Raw genomic sequence first — 21,846 nt, 5'->3', positions numbered from 1 at the left:
GGTTTTCTCATGTCCCCACATAATTTGCCTAATCAGTGTAGGAACACAACCTACACAAGGGGAATAGTAACAACCAGTTCTCACTTCATTCATTAATGTCCAGGAGGAATAACAGAGGAAGTGCACAATGAGTTTTCCTAAGAAAAGATATTCCATAAAGGTTATTTCATAGTATTTGTTTTCCGAGATCTTGAAATTGATGGTCTATCCTCAGGACAGGTCATCAATATCTGATCGGCAGGGGTTTGACTCCTGGCACCCCCACAGATCAGCTGTTTGAACAGGGCATGGTACTCCAGTCTTTCTTGGCCAGTAACGTCACGTTCATTGGTCACATGGCCTAGACGCAGCTCAGTCCTGTTCAAGTGAATGGGGATAAGCTGCAATACCAAGCACGGCCTCTATCCAATGGACGGCAGTGTGCTCGGAAAACTGCAAAGAGGCCATGGCACTCAGCGGAGCACTGTGGCCTCCTCATGCAGCAGATCGGCTGGGGACCCGGATTTCGGACCCCAACCAATCTGATATTGATGACCTATCTTGCCGATAGGTCATCAATATCAGAATCTCAGAATACCCCTTTAACAAAGACCAGTCAGGAGACCTGCCAAGTGTTTCTTTAATGTACTGTGGCCCGCTTTACGTTGGCAGTTCCATCAAATATGACGGGAATGATGGAACTCTGACAGATGCCATTTATAGGACCATAGAGTCCATTGGCTGCCATTGGTGTGACGGATATATCCAAGTTATGTCTGAAAATACATCTAGTAAATACATCAAAGGGGGTTAAACATTACCCACTGGAAGTCTTCAAAACCAAATGAAGGCATAACGTTTTCAAGAGATAGAACTTACCTAGAGGAAGAAGAAAAAAAAAGAAAGAAGGACATTAGGATGATACGTTACAATTAGGTCATACATAAAAGAAAAACACAAACCCCAAATTCTAAAAGCAGAATATCACAATGATCAACCTAAAAGATACAAACTATAGTAGTAATTCATAGATGGCTCCTGATGAAGGCTACCTCCACCATCCATCAACTTGTTAGGTGGCCATACACATTAGATGAATGTCTGCCACAACCGGCAGGAACAGCTGACCATCTAATGTATATGGCGGCCTCCCAACTCTACCCTGAAGGATGATATGCGGGAGGGAAGGGCCGAGTTTCAACACGCCTACTTCTTCTCCACTTAAGAGATGCCTTGTTTATAGCTCAGGCAGGGTACTGGCTCTCCTCAAAGATCATCTGTGTATGGAGACTTAGTGGCAATGTTCCATGGGAAAATAATATGCAAATAGGTAAGGACAGTCTCACCAATGCCACCTATAGGAAGCAGATATATGGCTTAGCCATTTTCCCTTTTCATGTTCCAAGGCTCGTTAAAAAAAGTCAAAACACCGACTATGGGTGGCACTATTAAGACAGTTCTCTCTCTTGGAGACAGCTATTTGCTCTTAAAGAAGTTGTCTACTCCTTTACTACTGAAGGCCTATCCTCAGGCTAGTCCACCAATATCTGATCAGCGAAGGTCCGACAACTCGCACCCACGCCAATCAACTTTTCTGCCGTTACTCCGTCTGTGAAAGTCGGCACCACCGGAACTAGACAGCTCTGTCCACTGCACAATAGAAGGAGCCGTGTAGTGCAGGAGCTACACTAAATAATAAAAAAAGAAAAGCTTATAGTCATGGGTAAGGAGTGCTGGGCCTTCACCGCTCAGATGCTGGTGGTCTATCCTGAGGGCAGGCCATTGATTGTAAAGGGGTGGACAACCCCTTTAAGAATATAAGCTGTCACCAGAAGTATATGGCAGTAACTTACTCTCCTTTCCCTACTAAGAAAATTCAACCAAGCCGAGCATGCATATGGATTGGGGGGGGGGGGGGGGGGGGGGGGAGAAGATCTCTGGAGGAACTAGATTAGTCATGAAACAACCGGAGATGGCTTCTTTCAGCGAGTTCTTGAACTTGGAACAGAATACAAAACTTTTCCTCCCCATGAAGCCAATTCTAAGCTGAGACATTTTCATACAAACTGAAGAATATCACATTAGCAACATTGAAAAGCCGGGTAACAAAAGAGGCTGATTATATCCTTCACAGGCCCGGAAGTGCAGTGTATCACTTGTACCGTCTTCCTCATAAGCTTAATGGCCCTCCAATCCAACTAGCTCTGCTAGGCTGTCTAGCCATGGATGGCGTAAAGATGGCACCAGTCCAATACTGTCTTAGACTAATCTTATACCGGACACATTTATGCTGATTACAGATACCCCAGTGAATTGATAGTGATTTCTTCCGTCTATTACTTAACATTGATTCTGTGCATGCCTTGCAAATCTTGTGTATAGTAAACGCTCATGATACGGTTGTATGGGTAAAGTCTATTACCGCTGAGATTGCTGACGCCATTGCCTACAGAACTGATTATAATCATCTGACCCTAAGAATTATGTTTCCAAGTAACTGAAATGCCTTATATAGTCTTCAATTTGTATTCCTGGATATACACCAGTACTTCTCATACTGGGAGGAGAGGCATACTGGTGAGGTGCTCCCTCCCAGTTGCTGGGGCATATATTGATCATATAATACATAAGTCTATACTTAGCCTGCATTACACAGGCCAATTAAGCAAGCGATTGTCGGAAGTGAAGCGTTGCTTCCCGGCAATCGCCTGCGCGCTAGCAGAGGAGACCGCTGCTATTACATGGGGAGGAGCGATCACTATGCCATCGCTCCTCCCCATGCTGTCCAGTGGATTGACGCCGGCAGATCGTAAGTAGATCTGCCGCCTGCAAACATGCTTAAAAAAATACAATAAAATAATAAAAATCACAATTGCCCGATGAATGAGCAATCGGCGGCGGTATTACACTGCAAGATAATCGCTAACCAGCAGAGGTCGCACTACATTTTTTCCAGAAGAGTATAAATATTTCTCCGACCATTTTTACCCGAGGAGGAGGCCGGGTTCACATGACATTTTTGCCATATATTTAACGTACACACAAAAACGTATATACATTAACAGACGCCTCAGACAGACGCCATACTGTGGCATCTGTCACCATAGGAAGAAAAGAAAAAAAAGCCTATGTTTTTTGCTGGACTTTGCAGGATGGAAAATCATGGTACACGACACTTTCCCATCCTGCCAAGTACTTTTTTTATTTTTTATTATGGAACTCCATGGTGATGGATGTCACAGTATGGCATCTGTTGTGTATGTTGATCGCATGACAAAAACTCAGCCTTACGTGCCCGATCCAGCACCTCCGTTATCCTCGTTGTTCTGCTCCATTAGATGAGTAGAAAACTAGTGGTGATGTGAACGGGGCCTCCGAGGGGGGGGATTTATGCAGGGACCATTACTGGTCTGAATAACATCAAGTTATTATAGCGAAGTGATAAAGTCCAGTCCAATATGGCGGAACTTCCCTGTACTTTACCACTTGGCTATAATAGCCTGTCTGCATTCATGACATACTGCGCCACAGACATGTGTGCGATGTATGTATGTAAGTATGTGTGTGATGTATACATGTGTGTGATGTATGTATGTATGTGTGATGTATACATGTGTGTGATGTATGTATGTATGTGTGATGTATACATGTGTGTGATGTATGTATGTATGTGTGATGTATACATGTGTGTGATGTATGTATGTGTGATGTATACGTGTGTGCTGTATGTATGTGTGATGTATGTGGTGCAGCGTGTGATGTATACGTGTGTGTGTGATGTATGTAGTGCAGGGTGTGATGTATACATGTGTGTGATGTATATGGTGCAGCGTGTGATGTATACATGTGTGTGATGGAGCGTGTGATGATCACACACTGCACTACATACATCTCACACATAGTCACGTTACACGCTGCTGTCACCTTGTTCTGCGTCCATCTTCATGTCCGGGCCCAGTCTTTAGCGCCACCGCCGCCAGGGTCCTTGTGCAGAGCGCCCGCCACTCTATAATCAAATCTCCCCCCGGAGCCGGCCCCTCCTCCTTCCAGCGCCCGGCGGCTTCTCCTGATGCAGGACCTGCATCGCTCCTGCGCCCGGCCAAACTAACCAATAGCAAAGCTCCTTGCTGTCCGGAGCTTTGCCATTGGTTTCTGCAGACCGTTGCCTGCGCCGTCCACTGCGCGTCCTACGCTGATGAAAAAGTAGGTAAAAGTCTAAGGTGTATTAGTACGCCTTAGACTTTTTCCAGGGAGTAAAATGGCCGGAACAGGCGTCTATGATGCTCGTACAGGCGTTAGTGCGACCTCTGCTAACGAGCATTCATACGAACACTCGTTAGAGAACATCGGCAGGCTTAATACAGCCTTAACTCTGGCTGCACTAATCTATGGTTTAACACCACAAATGACAAATGTAAAGGGGAATTCTGATCTTAGACATTGATGATGTTACCTGTGGGGACGCCACAAATGTCTGACAGAGGCGGGACCTCCGGGATCTGACTAATGTCTACAACGTTCTAGAGACGGGACCCACGTCATACCAGGTGGATATGCCATCAAGCTAGACCAGGGATCAGAAACCTCCGGCACTCCAGTTGTTCTGAAACTACAACTCCCAGAATCCTCCTTTCACTTCAATGGGAGTTGCAAGAACAGCCGACTAAGAGTGCATGCTGGGAGTTGTAGTTTCACAGGAGCTGAAGGTTGCTGATCCCCGATCTAGAAGATCGAAATATTCCTTTAATGCTTATTTCAGAGGGATCAGGAGACAAATTAAACATAAGTGAGAAATTATTACTTTTGCCATCAACTCCGACTAATGAAGAAGCACAGGCATCGCCATGTCTTGGCGGGTGAGGCCCCAGAAGAAAAGGATGAGAAGAACGGATATATACAGTAGGCCTATATGGAGAGTCTATTGATTTAAGTAGGGTGTAATGCTGAATTTCACCTGTGGTGGCACTGCAGGGAAACTGAACACTTGCTGTAAGCTCCCCCCACAGATTATAGCGATATATAGTGTAATTAGCTCATAGTCAGTTAAAAGGGTTTTCCAACCACACTAAATTTGTACAAACCGCTTATAATAGTCTAAAATTACAAAAGGAGTGATACTTAAATTACTACCCTGCCACTCCTGTGCTGTTCTACCGCATCCCCCCACCAATGTCTTCACCTGGCTCCAACGGTGTTGCATTGTTCGCTACATCCATTTATTGGCTGCAGAGGTGACCTCAGTGGTGTCAACACGTCAGTGTTATAGCCAGCGACTGGCTGGAGTAGTCACGTGTCTGTGTGCCACGTCAATGCTGGAGCCCAGTAAACAGAGGGTCACCAGGGAAATGGTGGCAAGAGCGCAGCAGAGTATTGGTAAGTATTACAACTTCATACCAGTGTCAGATGTACATAAAAAATGCCATGAGGCTGGACAACCCCTTCAAAGATGGTCCAAAGTAGACAACCCCTTCAATTATCACAACGGGCCTTTAGATAAGACAGCCATGTTGATCTGAGGTATCGATGACTACGACAGGAATACCACTAGATGTGGAAAAGAAAATCTTACAGGAGAAGGTGGAGATGGACTCTCTAAGTAATTACACGCAGAACCCGCCAGGTGACCATCTCCACAATCTCCCTCATATCCTGATCATAGAAAAGACAGAATACATCCAATATCCCTGCTTCAATGAAGAGGGCCCTGGCACTTTAACCTGCTAAATATTGGAGTGAGACTGCCTCTTTAATACTGCCATAAGCCATCCAATTTGCCAGCGCAGTAAATACAATGGCGTTACAGCGCGAACGCTTTGTGCTAATAAATTCAGTTAATTTCCTAAACAGGAACAAACCCATAAATCCAAGAGTTTATCTGACAATAAAAATAAAAAGCAGCACCTAAAGTGTACAAGGAAGAAAAAGAAGTATAAATCACAAGGACACAAGGCCGGCACCCAAGGAACATATCAAAGAAAGTAACTGAGTACAAGACAGGATGAGAGGGTGAGGCCAAAGTAAATGAAGAGGAAGGCCGAAACTTAAAGGACAATTGAGGTATAAGGAGCATGATGGCGTGAAGGGAGAAATAAAGGACATTACAAAGAAAGTGAAGAGAGACAGTGGGAGGATAGGGTGCCCCGTAGAGTCACCAAAAGAAAGGGCACAAGGCAGAGCCTAATTTCAGGAGTATTCGCCCTTCTGCACACAACCTTATCCGTATTGTGGTAAGCAAACTGCAGATCCGCAAAAAAACAAATAGCTTTCGTGTGCAATCCGCATTTTTCTGTGTCCCATTAATAGAAATGTCTATTTTTGTCCGCGAAACAGACAAGAATAAGAAATGTTCTATAAATTGCAGGATGGACATACAGGATGGACAACATGAAATCCATGTTCTGTCAGTTTTTTTGTGGAACCATAGAAACGAATGGGTCCAAATAGGATTCACAGAAAATGTGGATCGGACACAGCCCTCAAAGAAACTCTAGAAAATACTGATAATACTGTGCAATGGCTAGTGGAATCCATAGAAACCAGGTTCTTCCTATGAGGCCTTTTTGGGTTTATCGTGAGGTATATACAGGAGTAAAAGTTTGATTTGTAATATCTGGTTGTGGCATTTTTGGCTCAAAAACCCCCCCAAAAAAACATGGCTGCTTTCTTCCATAAACCGTGTCTCTTGTGAGTGAACTGTGGATGATAATGCAGCTCCATTCACAACCGATGCATACTTTCAATGCATTTCTTCCACGAAGCCTTACAATCTACAAGTATGCAAATTACCAGACAAACCGGCCACACCACTCTCTCAGGGTTCTTGGACCTCATCAGAACAGAAAAAACCCCAGGAACAGGGCTGTCTACAGATTGACTGAAACCAGAGATACCCATTTGCATACTTTTTCCCATGGAGCATCGCCTGAAAAATAAATTCCATACTTTGCTGTGTCTCTTCAATGAGAAACAGTACTCGACCCTACACTACATGTAATTAGCTCAAGTAAACTAGGTTTTAATGAGAAGCCATCTCAGTGGACTTCACCATGAAGAGATCAGATATCTTTCCCAGACATACTCCATTGCCTCCTACTCATTTGCTTTGTTCCACGAACCCCCCGGCAGGGCCCCCATAAATCAAAAACAGCCAAGCAGTTTGACACTCATCATTGAGATGGTCTTGAACCTTCCACTCCAGGACAAGGTAAATCAGACTTCTGACCAGACTGAAAACATCCTACTATGTGAACATTAGTTGACCCCAGACTATACACAACGCAGACCCCTGGACTCCGGAAACATTTCACGAGCAGCGTTTACACCAAGAATAGGCTATTAAATCTCATTCAGGACAGACCCTTACTGTACCTCCCGTAGACAAAGGTTTTAACAAAAAATTGTTCTGAAACAGAATCTGGACTCTCCCAACAGTCCTGAATTCAGATGTACTTGAAATTGGATCACATGAGATCCAAAAAGCCATAGTCCGACAATACCAAGAAAAAATATATATATATGCATTTGAATGCAAGTTGAGGATGCACTAAACCCACTGATGGATCTCCATCCATCCATCCATCCATGAGGTTATGTTTTTCTCCACTTCCCTAGAAACTGGTGATAATCCTTACAGTACTCAGGTTCTAATCCAACCAAGCATTCTTTCTCTAGGGTACTACCATTTTCTTCTACTCTTTACAATTTATTTTTTTATGAAACTGGCCCTTGTGGAAAGGTGACCAAAATACGAAGGACAGCCTTCCAAAGTCCTCCCATTCCTAATGAAACTGGTCCTTGCGGAAAGGTGACCAAAATATGAACAGCCATCCAAGGTCCTACTATTTTCACTATACATACTCATGCTTTCCTGGTCAGGCGTGCATGTGTTCTCAATGGTGAGAGGGGAATAAACCCCTGCCATACACCTCTGAGAGTCAAGACACCGCTAAATACATTGGATAGTCGTCCGATCATGCCAAAATTGGCAGGTTCTATCGATTTTTCTCAAATCAGTATGGCCACTGAGGGGTAATCAGACAGTGGTGATGTCAGCATGTGGCATAAATGAACAAAAAGTTGAATTGTTGCATGTGCCAAACTTTATGATTTGATAAAACCCTCCCAATGTCTTAAAGGAGTGGTCCAGGATTAAAATAAACATGGCTTCTTTCTTCCAGAAACAGCACCACACTGGCACACAGGTTGTGTGGGATATCACAAACCAGTCCGATTTCAACACAGTTCATTCCAATTCCAAGTACGACCTGTGGACTAGTGCAGCGCTGTTTTTTGAAGAAATCAGTCTGTTCTTCTAATTTCATACCAGTCTTTTCAGTCTTTTAAAGGCTTCTACATTTTTGGAAAAGTGTGGCTTTCAATATATTATGCTGAGGATGACCCGGACTGTTCATGCCTAAGAAGCATAAAAAAAAACAAAAAAAAAAAAACACACATGTATATTGAGAATGGGTAAGAATTAGGTCCCTTTCACACAAACGAGATTTCCGTCCGGGGGCGGACAGCAACCGGACTGAATCCTGACCCATTTATTTCAATGGGTCTGAACATGAGCGTCGCTCATCACTGATCATTTCAGATATTAAATAAATAAATAACTGCATGTTCTATATTGTATGTTTTTTCACGTAGCTCTAGTTCTATAGCAATGAATCGGACTCGCATGAAAAACAGAAGACATCCAGCTACGATGCATTTTTCTCTGATGGTAGCTAGGAGACGTTGAGATGTTATTCTTCACGTGCGAAATATGCATCAAAAACCGATTGCATCTGCGCTGGAAAGACTGAACACGCAGACAAAACTGATTGAACTCGCGTGCAAAACCATCAGTTTTTCCCTGAACAGACCCTGACTCATTCCGTACCGCTCGAGTGAAATAAGCCTTAGGGTACTTTCACACTAGCGTTAGAGGAATCCGGCAGGCAGTTCCGTTGCCGAAACTGCCTGCCAGATCCAGAAATTCGTATGCAAACAGGTACCATTTGTTTCCGTATCCATTTGACAAATGCATTGAAATACCGGATCAGTTTCTCCAGTGTCATCCTGAAAAACGGATCAGGTATTTATTTTTTTTCACATTTTTAAGTGTCTGCGCATGCACAGACCGGAAAACCGGATCCGTTTTTTTCCAGAACACTTGGTGCCTACATTTCAATGGAAAATAATGCTGGCATTTGGGCCAAATACCGTAAAAAGTGACTGAATTGAAGACATCCTGATACATACTGAACGGATTGCTTTACACTCAGAATGCATTAGGACAAAACTGAAGCGTTTTTTTCCGGTATTGGGCCCCCAGGACGGAACTCAATACCGGAAAACTTTAATGCTAGTGTAAAAGTACCCTTAAGCCTCCTTCCACGTGTCATGTATGTTTTCACACAGAATATTTGCCCTCAGGGACCCTGTGATCTCGCAAAACTCCCTGGCTGCTCTGAGAAGAGATGGAAGACTAAAGTAAAAAACAAAACTAAGAAATGCTGCGCAAAAACAAAATACAAAAATATGGTCAAGAGACGCGAGGATGCCACTTGTGCCATAACGGACAATCACCCAACTCTATGGGGGGGGGGGGTATTTTCCATTCCATTATAAAGGTATTAGTAGAATCGCTCCTTAGCCAGTAATAACCTGCAGGTCTGTAGATCATATACGGTATTCTAGGTCTATGCCACAAGCTTCTTCACCAGAGCCACTACCAGTCGTGGTCACCTCTGGATGGATCTGTAGGGCCGGCGCTCCATCAGCCCCGACGCGTTCATTCTAAAATGTGATTCCAAGAATACAATAGATCATGAAATGGCAATTTAAGCAATTCTTCAGCATCTCCTCTAAAATTAAGTGCCTCCTTAAGACCAAATAAGACGTTCTTACAAAAGAATCTCAAAACTTCTAACTAGGATAAGGCCTACTTTATGTATTTTTTTTGGTCCAAAAACACACAAAAAAAAGGCTTCTTTTTTTTTTTAAATCTTTTTACAAATAGTGGGGAAGATTTATGAAACTGTCTGAAAGAAAAAACGTTTTTGTTTCCATTTTTCAAGAGAGCTAAAAAGATATGAAAGCTGTGCTGTGACTGGCTGCTATGGAGAAAGAGTTTTTCTTTTACATCACATCTCCTCCGGGTGTGTTTTAGTATACCGTCGTTTTTAGTTTTTTTCTGGAAAGCGATGCATCTTTAAAGAGGAACGGTCACCAAAAAACGGTCACCAACGCAATCTGACAGCACCATGTTGTAGAGCAGGAGGAGCTGAGCAGATTGATATATATTTTTGTAGGAAAATATTCTCTAAAACTTGTGATTTATACATTTACATCTCTGCTTTTTCTACCTTCTGTGAATAGCATCGGTACAGGAGGGCGGAGCTATCAGTGATTGATGGCATTGTGTGTATAAGTGTGCACAAGGATAGCTGTCAGTCACAGATAGCTCCTCCCCCCTGTACCGATAGGACTTTACAGGGCTGCAGATGTCAATGTATAAACTACAACTTTTACTGAATCTTTTCCCACAAATACATACAGTACAGACCAAAAGTTTGGACACACCTTCTCATTCAAAGAGTTTTCTTTATTTTCATGACTATGAAGGCATCAAAACTATGAATTAACACATGTGGAATTATATACATAACAAACAAGTGTGAAACAACTAAAAATGTCATATTCTAGGTTCTTCAAAGTAGCCACCTTTTGCTTTGATTACTGCTTTGCACACTCTTGGCATTCTCTTGATGAGCTTCAAGAGGTAGTCCCTGAAATGGTTTTCACTTCACAGGTGTGCCCTGTCAGGTTTAATAAGTGGGATTTCTTGCCTTATAAATGGGGTTGGGACTATCAGTGGCATTGAGGAGAAGTCAGGTGGATACACAGCTGATAGTCCTACTGAATAGACTGTTAGAATTTGTATTATGGCAAGAAAAAAGAAGCTAAGTAAAGAAAAACGAGTGGCCATCATTACTTTAAGAAATGAAGGTCAGTCAGTCAGCCAGCCGAAAAATTGAGAAAACTTTGAAAGTAAGGGCTATTTGACCATGAAGGAGAGTGATGGGGTGCTGCGCCAGATGACCTGGCCTCCACAGTCACCGGACCTGAACCCAATCGAGGTGGTTTGGGGTGAGCTGGACCGCAGAGTGAAGGTAAAAGGGCCAACAAGTGCTAAGCATCTCTGGGAACTCCTTCAAGACTGTTGGAAGACCATTTCAGGGGACTACCTCTTGAAGCTCATCAAGAGAATGCCAAGAGTATGCAAAGCAGTAATCAAAGCAAAAAGGTGGCTACTTTGAAGAACCTAGAATATGACATTTTTAGTTGTTTCACACTTGTTTGTTATGTATATAATTCCACATGTGTTAATTCATAGTTTTGATGCCTTCATAGTCATGAAAATAAAGAAAAAACTCTTTGAATGAGAAGGTGTGTCCATACTTTTGGTCTGTACTGTACATCAATCCGCTCTGCTTCTCCTGCTCTATAACATGGTGCTTTCAGAATGCACTGCATTTTTGGGGACAGGTCCTCAAAAAACTGGAAAATAAATAAATAAATAAAAAATAAAACAAAATAAAAAAAAAAAGTAAAAAGGCTATCAAAAAGGAAACACACATTGATACGTGTTTTGATGGAAGGCTACCCCCCCCCCCCCAAAAAAAAATGTTCATGGCACAAAAACGCCTGAAAAAAATAAATAAAAAAAAAAAAGACATTATTCTGATACTTTCAAAAAAATTCTCAGTGGTAGATGTTTATATTGTTTCATAATTCTATAAACTCAAAGGGGTATTCCAGTTACGTAACGTCCACAGGTTAGGGGAGAACTATTATATCAGTGGGGATCCTACTGCTGGGACCTCCATGACAACGAGAATGAGGGTCCTGTACACAAGTGGAACCGCCAGAAATTAACAAAGCGGCCAGTCATCCATGCGTGCATCTGCTCCATTCCTTTCCATTGGAGTTCTGGAGATAGGCCCCGTTGTCGTGATTGGTTGGGGTCCCACCAATCTAATAGCTATCCCCTTACCTGTGGCTTAATATCTTGAGGGAATTTTTTTTATTTTATTTTTTTTAGCAAAAAAGGAAGAAGAAGAACAACAAAAACATACCAAAAACGCCACCAAAACTCTGTGTGTGAAACCAGCCTAAGGCATCAAGCATGTGTCCGAATTACAGCAGTGTGTAGTGAGGTGCACACAGAGGCACGTGGGGCCCTATTGGGGCTCCTCATATCTGCAATTTCATACAGAGGCTCATAGAGGTTTATATGAACCCAACAGGAAAAAATAAATAAATAAATAAAAAAATAAATAAATAAATAAATAAAATAGGGCATGCTCCATGACATTCAGCATGATGCAAGTCATCTCCGACAGGCACCTACTGGAGCATGCGGAGTCCCTGCGGCTAAAATAAAAAACGGCTACAACCTTCAGATTAACCCTTTGAAGACAGGTGTGCATCCTAAATGCAGGTCTGGCAAATTTCACCCACTTCTCCCCCTCGCAGTGACAACCCCGGGGCCCCCACAGCTCTAGGTGTCAGATCAGTTACTCCTTTTAAAACATTTGACACTAGGAAAGCATTACAATGGGCGCCATATGATGTGGGAGGTGCGGATGGAACACAATCAGTACTGCGGCACCGACATTTGTACAGAGTAGACTACATTCGCAATTTACTGGATATAATCCAGAAGGAGTATAAAAAAAATATAAAAGCATTTGAGCTTGTGTTTATGGGAGCCTAGTACATAACCCCCATGATGGAGGTAGCAAGTTACAAAACGGTGACGGGCCATTAAAAACACGTCACCCAACCCCCGTGACGTTCAGTACGTGTAGAATGGATTGGGTTACCTTGTTTTGGTAACGCAGGCCCGGACCTGCACAATGCCCCATTCATTCACTTCTCTCCTTGGGACACCAAGACAAGGAGAAATATCAGCATCTTGTCTTTTTTTTTTTTTACAGAGGATTGCTGCCGCGTTTCAAGGAGGCTCCTACATATACAAGCAGCCATGGAGATACGGTAATAAGATATGGTGTTCAATCCGGGCTACAATGAGGCTTGTAAAAAACCTCCGCACCGTTCTGTAAGGCTGGGGTGTCCCCGGAACAGTGCGTTCTTCAAAATGCAGCTGTCGAAGAGGTCATCTTATTAACATCATTTATCACATACGCAGGCGCTCTGAGGATCAGATCGTTGGGACCCCCGCGATCCCAAGAGTCCCCTGGTTGAACGCGGCGGTAGTGCACACATCAGTCCACTTCTCCATTCATTTCTACGAGACAGAGGTAGACAGCGCTCTGCCAGTCCCATAAAAGTGAGTGGAGCGGTGGAGAGGCATGAGCACAACCGCCACATTCCAGCAGGGGACTCTTGGGATCGCTGGGGGTCTCAGCAGTTGGACCCAAAAAAACTAACAAACCACCAGTGCAAATGCATGTGTGTGGTTACCCTTAAAAGAATGTGCATCCCTATACAATACATCTGTATCACATTGTTACTATATTACTTCCCGCCATGTTCTTACCAGTTCATGAAGAGAATACTAGAACTACAGTGAAGACTGACACAGCCAGGTCTGGAGGGGGGGGGGGGGTGATACTGGTCCTTATGTGAAGTAGAAGGATGGGTATAAGTCAGCTTCGCAGATCACATAAAATATAATATATATATATTATATATATATATATATATATATATATAATCACCATATTGTTTTTTTATATATTTTCTAATTATGGTATAATTTTTGTAGTTTCCCCCCCCCCCCCCATTGACTGTGCTGACTATACAATACATTCAGCATATGCACCGGGAAAAAATTGCTAGCGATGCCAGGAAGTACAGCAAGTGACCGCTGAGGCCACTGATTGGCTGCAGTAGTCATGTGCTGGCAGCTTGTAAACAGGGACTGATAGGGACCTCCAGTGTCTGGGATATTTTTATTTTTTTGGCTAAGAGTGGCGTCCAGAAGGAGGTGAGGGTGCGGCTGTGATGCTAATGACAAATGACGGCCTTGCAAACCAAAACAGTATTAGGCTTCCTTCACACTACCGGTTTTTTTTTTCCGTTTTGCGGTCCGTTTTTTGTGGTCCATATACGGAACCATTCATTTCAATGGTTCCGCAAAAAAAACGGAATGTGTTCCATATGCATTCCGTTTCCGTTTTTTCCGTTCCGTTGAAAGATAGAACATGTCCTATATTTGGCCGCAAATCACGTTCCGTGGCTCCATTAAAGTCAATGGGTCCGCAAAAAAAAACGGAACACATACGGAAATGCATCCGTATGTCTTCCGTTCCCGTTCCGTTTTTTCTGAACCATCTATTGAAAATGTTATGGCCAGCCAAATTTTTTCAATGTAATTACTGTATACTGTATATGCCATACGGAAAAACGGAACGGAACCACAACGGAACAAAAAAACAGAACAACGGATCCGTTAAAAACGGAACGCAAAACACTGAAATGGACATACTGTAGTGTGAAAGAGGCCTCAGGCTAGTGCTGCATGACGACAATAGGGCACAACTACACTGCAACATGTGCTGACAATTTTATAATTATAGTCTATGGTGTCGTACTGCGACATGCATCATGATGCGACTGCGACACGACAGTCGCAGAAAAATCCATTTTGGATGGGTTTTTTGCGACTGTCGTGTTGCAGTCGCAGTATGTCGCATACCAACACCATAGACTATCATTCTAAAAATTGTTGCGCGACATTGGTGCGACAAAATGTCATCGTGTAGCCCTAGCCTTATACTCTATTGTTAACAAATGATTGTCAGCCGTCTGCCTAATGCTAGGGCACGTCCGCACTGGACGGATATGCTGCAGGATTTGCGTGCAAATTTACAATACCAGTTCTTAAGAAATCTGCAAAAAATAAGAAAATCTGCAGCCTAAAAAAAAAATTGCCAATTTATGCTGCGTATATCCACTCTGGCCTATTGCAATATATGGGGCGAATCCGCAAAATAATTTGCAGCCGAATTTCTGCTGCATAAATGCACCAAAACCTGCCCCATGGATCTCCTGGCCGGGCTCCATTTACCCAGCTGCCGCACTTACTGTGTCACATTGACAACACGTGAACGCTGCAGAGCATTTTTTTTTTTATTGCCTGTAATGTCTCATGCACACGACTGTATCCATTTTTGTGGTCCGCAAAAAAGACAGATACCGGCCATGTGCATCCCGCCTTTTCTCTTCCGCAGGTCCCGCAGTAGGTTACAAATGAGCATGGACTGTCCTCATCTGTAGCCGCTCCATTGAAATGAAAGAGTCCGCATTCAATCAGCATAAAATGCGGATCGGATGCGGACTGAAACTACGGACATGTGCATGAGGCCTTAGGGTCCATTCACACGTCCGTAAGTGTTTTGCGGATCCGCAAAACACGGACACCTGCAATGTGCGATCCGCAATTTGCGGATCCGCACATCAGACACTATAACAGAAAATGCCTTTTCTGGTCCGCAATTGCGGACAACAATAGGATATGTTCTATTTTTTCCAGGAACGAAATTGCGGATCCCGAAAAAACGGATGCGGATCCCAAAAAAAAAAACGGATGCGGATCCAGGAAATGTGGATTTGCATCCGTTCCAGCCCCATTGAAAGTGAATGGGTCCGCAAATTGCGGAACGAATCCGGACCCAAATTACGGACGTGTGAATGGACCCTTAAGCATCTCTACTCAAATCCCATACATCTTACATCAAGTCAAACCAAAAGTCCTCATCAGTCAACGTTTCAAAATCTAATTTCTTTTGAATTGCTTTTCAAAAGCTTCGTGAAGGAACCGGCGCATCCAACTGGGTGATTTCTTGACATTAAAATCCTGACGCATTTCAGGCTAACAGATCTTAGTCATAGCTCCGCTTTCATTTGGCACCAAAGGCGTAATGGTCATGACTAGTCAAATTGGGGGGAATTTAGTTAAAAAAATAATAATAATAATTTATTAAAAGACAACGCTGGAGTAAGAGGCAGAGTCCGTGCACCAAAAAAATTAAATCTATGCCAGCTACAAGTGGCATCACACACATCAGTATCTGAAGTAAACCTAACGGGCACAGGAGGCCTCGCCCCCGTCAGCTAAGCCCTAACTAAGGCTTCTTTCACACGGGTGAGTTTTCCGCGCGGGTGCAATGCGTGAGGTGAACGCATTGCACCCGCACTGAATCCGGAGCCATTCACTTCTACGGGGCTGTGCACATGAGCGGTGATTTTTCACGCATGGTTGCTAGGAGATGGTTATAAGGGAAAATAATAGCATTCTTAATACAGAATGCTTAGTAAAATAGGGATGGAGGGGTTAAAATCACCGGATCCGGTGATGGACCATGTGATGAGCGCAGTGACGTCACCAAAGGTCCTCTTCCTCCCAGGTCATCAAAGAAGAAGACAGAAGAGAAGCCGGGCCGCGCGAACAAGTGGATAAGGTGAGGTTTAATTTTTTATTATTATTTTTTTTTAACCCCTCCATCCCTATTTTACTAAGCATTCTGTATTAAGAATGCTATTATTTTCCCTTATAACCATGTTATAAGGAAAAATAATAAAAATCTACACAACACCTAACCCAAACCCGAACTTCTGTGAAGAAGTGCAGGTTTGGGTCTGGGTACCAAACATTAACCAAGCATTAAAACACTTTACACTCGCACATTTTTCCGCAACGCACCCGCGTCCTATCCGGCCCTCACACAAAGAGGCCTAACAGGCACAGAAGGCCTCGCCCCCTCCAGCTAAGCCCTAAGGGGCACAGGAGGCCTCGCCCCCTCCAGCCCAGCCAAGCCCTAAGGGGCACAGGAGGCCTCGCCCCCTCCAGCCCAGCCAAGCCCTAAGGGGCACAGGAGGCCTCGCCCCCTCCAGCCCAGCTAAGCCCTAAGGGGCACAGGAGGCCTCGCCCCCTCCAGCCCAGCTAAGCCCTAAGGGGCACAGGAGGCCTCGCCCCCTCCAGCCCAGCTAAGCCCTAAGGGGCACAGGAGGCCTCGCCCCCTCCAGCCCAGCTAAGCCCTAAGGGGCACAGGAGGCCTCGCCCCCTCCAGCCCAGCTAAGCCCTAAGGGGCACAGGAGGCCTCGCCCCCTCCAGCCCAGCCAAGCCCTAAGGGGCACAGGAGGCCTCGCCCCCTCCAGCCCAGCCAAGCCCTAAGGGGCACAGGAGGCCTCGCCCCCTCCAGCCCAGCCAAGCCCTAAGGGGCACAGGAGGCCTCGCCCCCTCCAGCCCAGCTAAGCCCTAAGGGGCACAGGAGGCCTCGCCCCCTCCAGCCCAGCTAAGCCCTAAGGGGCACAGGAGGCCTCGCCCCCTCCAGCCCAGCTAAGCCCTAAGGGGCACAGGAGGCCTCGCCCCCTCCAGCCCAGCTAAGCCCTAAGGGGCACAGGAGGCCTCGCCCCCTCCAGCCCAGCTAAGCCCTAAGGGGCACAGGAGGCCTCGCCCCCTCCAGCCCAGCTAAGCCCTAAGGGGCACAGGAGGCCTCGCCCCCTCCAGCCCAGCTAAGCCCTAAGGGGCACAGGAGGCCTCGCCCCCTCCAGCCCAGCTAAGCCCTAAGGGGCACAGGAGGCCTCGCCCCCTCCAGCCCAGCTAAGCCCTAAGGGGCACAGGAGGCCTCGCCCCCTCCAGCCCAGCTAAGCCCTAAGGGGCACAGGAGGCCTCGCCCCCTCCAGCCCAGCTAAGCCCTAAGGGGCACAGGAGGCCTCGCCCCCTCCAGCCCAGCTAAGCCCTAAGGGGCACAGGAGGCCTCGCCCCCTCCAGCCCAGCTAAGCCCTAAGGGGCACAGGAGGCCTCGCCCCCTCCAGCCCAGCTAAGCCCTAAGGGGCACAGGAGGCCTCGCCCCCTCCAGCCCAGCTAAGCCCTAAGGGGCACAGGAGGCCTCGCCCCCTCCAGCCCAGCTAAGCCCTAAGGGGCACAGGAGGCCTCGCCCCCTCCAGCCCAGCTAAGCCCTAAGGGGCACAGGAGGCCTCGCCCCCTCCAGCCCAGCTAAGCCCTAAGGGGCACAGGAGGCCTCGCCCCCTCCAGCCCAGCTAAGCCCTAAGGGGCACAGGAGGCCTCGCCCCCTCCAGCCCAGCTAAGCCCTAAGGGGCACAGGAGGCCTCACCCCCTCCAGCTAAGCCCTAAGGGGCACAGGAGGCCTCGCCCCCTCCAGCTAAGCCCTAACGGGCACAGGAGGCCTCCCGCCCTCCAGCTTAGCCTTAACGGGCGCCTCCCTATAGTATTTGTGGAGCACACCTCTGGGTTTTGTATCGATGAAGCAAGAAATGACGACCAGGGTCGAAACGAAGGATTCAGGCCTACAAAAATCTAAAAACCACCCTACCATAAAAGACAACAATGGAAAGGCTTAGGTAGAGTACTCCGCTCTGTCATCTCAGACTTGCAAGCGCACAGTCCACGCAGGGTTAACCCAGACTGCAACAGACGTTTGGAACCGTGTAATTGAAATAGCCCCGCGACTCGTAAGAACAAAAAAAATAAGCCTTTTCCAATAGCACTAATACGGGAGGAAAAGCAGGTTTATGATCAGATACAATGGGTTTTACTTCCCCTCTTGGCGTTTGGCGAGAAATAAACCCCTCTAAATCTCTCGGAGAGAAGGCGAATAAATTAGCGGCGGCGGAGAGAGCACCCTGTGTGTTCCTGTTATCTGAAACAGGGCCAAATCGTCCTGACGTTAATGCTCTGATCAAAAGCAAAGTCTTTAACCGGGAAAATAGGGATGGGGGGGAGAAAAGTTGACTGGAACATGCAGGCAGCGAGCACCAGTAGCAGAAATAACGTAGAGTGCAGGCGGGAGGTGCACGCTCGCCAGATGCCTGCAATGGCCTTTAAACATTCCTTGTAAGAACGCGATGCGGAGACCGCTCATCACTCGGCGTGTCGCTGCAGCCTTCGTCATAGCAGAGGCATGGCAACCTTTAAAGGGTTTCAGTCACCTGAAAAATGGCTATTAAGCTGGCTGACATTAGCAATGTGCTAATGTCAGCTGAACATAACTATATTAGAGCCATCTCACTGCCTAAAGCCTTTATTGAAAAAAACAAAACTTTTATAATATGCTAATTAGCCTCTAGGAGCAGGGGGGGGGGGGGCGTTGCACCTGCTCCTAGAGGCTCCGTTTGCCCACCTCTTCTTTTCACGCCCTTCTCTTGATTGACAGGGCCAAGCAGCGCTGTTCTCCTCCCGCCGGCCGTGTCTGCTGTGTAAATCTTGCGCCGTTCAGTATTCGGCGCAGGCGCAGTGAGGGAAGGACGCTCGGAGGCTGCTGGCTTCCTCACTGTGCCTACGCCATATCAGGATTCGGGACAGTAAGAAAGCCAGCAGCCGTCGAACGTCCTTCCCTCACTGGGCCGAATACTTAAAGAGCTGAACCCGGACATACCTCCATTTTCACCCCGGCAGCCCCCCTCACAGGAGCATTGGAGCAGTTCATGCTCCGATGCTCTCCTTTGCCTGGCGCTAAATCACGCAGAGCAAAGGCATTTTTTGGAGATCCAGTGACATACCAGGGCTCTCCATGGGGCTGCCAGGAAGCTCGGCGACGTCACCGGCACTGATGGGCGGGATTTAGTGCTGCCCTAGCCAGTAAAACTGCTAGGGCAGCGCTAAAGCCCGCCCATCAGAGGCGGTGACGTCACCGAACACACTGCCGAGTGGAAGTTTCCGCCTGGCAGTGTGTTATTGAAAACAAAAGAACCCTTGTCCTGCGCGATTTAGCGCAGGGCAAGGGAGCGCATCGGAGCATGATGCTCCGATGCTAGCCTCAGCGGAGCTGCCTGCGTGAAAATAAGGGTATGTCCGGGTTCAGCTCTGAACCCGGACAACCCCTTTAACGGTGCGATATTTACCCTGTAGACACGGCCGGCGGGAGGAGAGCAGCGCTGCCTGGCCCTGTCAATCAAGAGAAGAAGAGAGTTAAGAGGCTAATTGGCATATTATAAAAGTTTGTTTTTCTCAATAAAGGCTTTAGGCAGTAAGATGGCACTAATATAGTCATGTTCATCTGACATTAGCACATCGCTCATGTCAGTCAGCTTAATACCCATTTTTCAGGTGACAAAAACCCTTTAAATAGGGAGGGTATGCTGGATATTGTAGTTCACCCTCAGCCGTCACAGCGCACACCTAAGGGCGTTTGTGCCACTAGCACATGAGCAGGAGTAATCATTTCCCATGCCCAGGTTGCACTGAACTGCCACAGCTGCAACTTTATGACATACTGAATATCGGGCTGTTTATGCCAGATTGCTAGAGTTAAAATTATTGCACAAGCCTCATTTGCGCAAAAAATTTGCTACTTTTGGGGGTTGTTAGGGCACCTACGCTTAGTGTGGCTCAAAAGATGGACTATAAATTGACACGAGAAATTATACAAATATATATCTAAAGATGTGCCGGTTTTATTAAGAGGACTGCATCATTTTTATTAAAGGGGTTGTGGCAAGTATTAAAGTTATCTGATAAAATTACCTAAAGGGTTATGCCGCTTAGATTACGTTTTTCCCTATCAACAGGAATGAATGGAGCAGCAGGATGGGGACATGGGACCCCTGTTCTCGGGTTCGATGGGGGAGGGTCCCAGTGGTCAGACCCCCATTGAGGAGTTAGAAACTCAAAGAGGACGCCCACCGATCTAATAGTTACCCCCTGTCCACAGGATAGGGGCTAACTGTTAGATCGGTGGGGGTCCCCTTTAAGTTACTAACTCATCATTGGGGATCTGACCACTGTGATCTCGATCAAACCCAAGAACGGGGGTCCCATGTCCCCATCCTGCTGCTCCATTCATACTCTATGGGACTGTAGGAGATTGCAGAGCACAGCGTCCCCTATCCTGTGGGTAGGGGGATACCTGGCACAACTCCTTAAGACTGGCATATGAAACACACTTAATAAAACTCCCTTTCACCGTGTTTCACATCCTCGCCAACATTTCTATCCAGTCCGGGACTCAAGCTAGGTCTTAAAGGAACACTCCAAGAAAAAACAGGCACCAAGTTACGCCATCCAGGGCAATAGGCCTAAAACAACTGGTGTAATAGTAAGACCGTCTTTGCTGCCCATAGCAACCAAATCAGAGTTCAGCTTTCATTTCTTGCACTGCTGTGGAAAAATGAATATGGAGCTCCGATTGGTTGCTATAGGCAACAAAAACAGTCTTACTATTAGACGACAGTGCTAAATGAAGGCCCCAGAATCCGAGGATGAAATGCCATCCTGACCTAGCGCCTGGCCTGTTGCACAGTACAGCTATGCTTAAATAGATCAGGAAAACTAGGCCTCATTTTTAACACTAACATCAAGCCTTTGCTTCCCCATAGCAACCAGTCAGAAATCAGCTTTCATTTTGCCAGCGCTGGGACAGTAAAAATAGCTGAGCTCTGATTGGTTAGTATGGGCAACACAACTGCCTCACTATTAGTCCTTCCATTAGACCGTTTCATAAATCTGCCACATTGGTCAAAACTGTTCGCCATTGCTGCTCAGACCAACCAATCAGAACTGGTTGCTATAGGCAACAGTTTTTTTGTTTTTTTTCTAAGAGATTCTAATAAATCTCCCCGGTTGCATTCACTGACATCAAGCAGAGATCCGATGAGATACAGGAACACATAGGATTTTAGATTAAACAGCCCTATATCCAATAGCGGACACAAGTAATATTAGAGCGAAATCTGCTGTTTATAAAGTGACGCCACCTCTGGAGCACACTAGAGGGCTGTCCAGGATTAGAAAAACAGGTCTGCTTTCTTGCAAAAACAGCGCCACACCTACCTACAGGTTGTACAGGGTACTGCATATCGGCTCCATCCACTTCAATGGAGCAGAGCAGC

The 21,846-nt window shown here is 45.9% G+C and overlaps 1 protein-coding gene across 4 annotated transcripts in view; it reads right to left on the bottom strand.

The window, feature by feature from the left end:
• The window catches only part of CADM1 (cell adhesion molecule 1), a 277,335-nt gene that overhangs the window by 231,333 nt on the left and 24,156 nt on the right, over window positions 1-21,846 (bottom strand). The gene's annotated exons all lie outside the window — the stretch shown is intronic.

This window comes from Bufo bufo, chromosome 1 (genome assembly GCF_905171765.1).
Source record: "Bufo bufo chromosome 1, aBufBuf1.1, whole genome shotgun sequence".
Taxonomy (NCBI): domain Eukaryota; kingdom Metazoa; phylum Chordata; class Amphibia; order Anura; family Bufonidae; genus Bufo; species Bufo bufo.
This window is presented reverse-complemented; position numbering and strand designations above follow the sequence as displayed.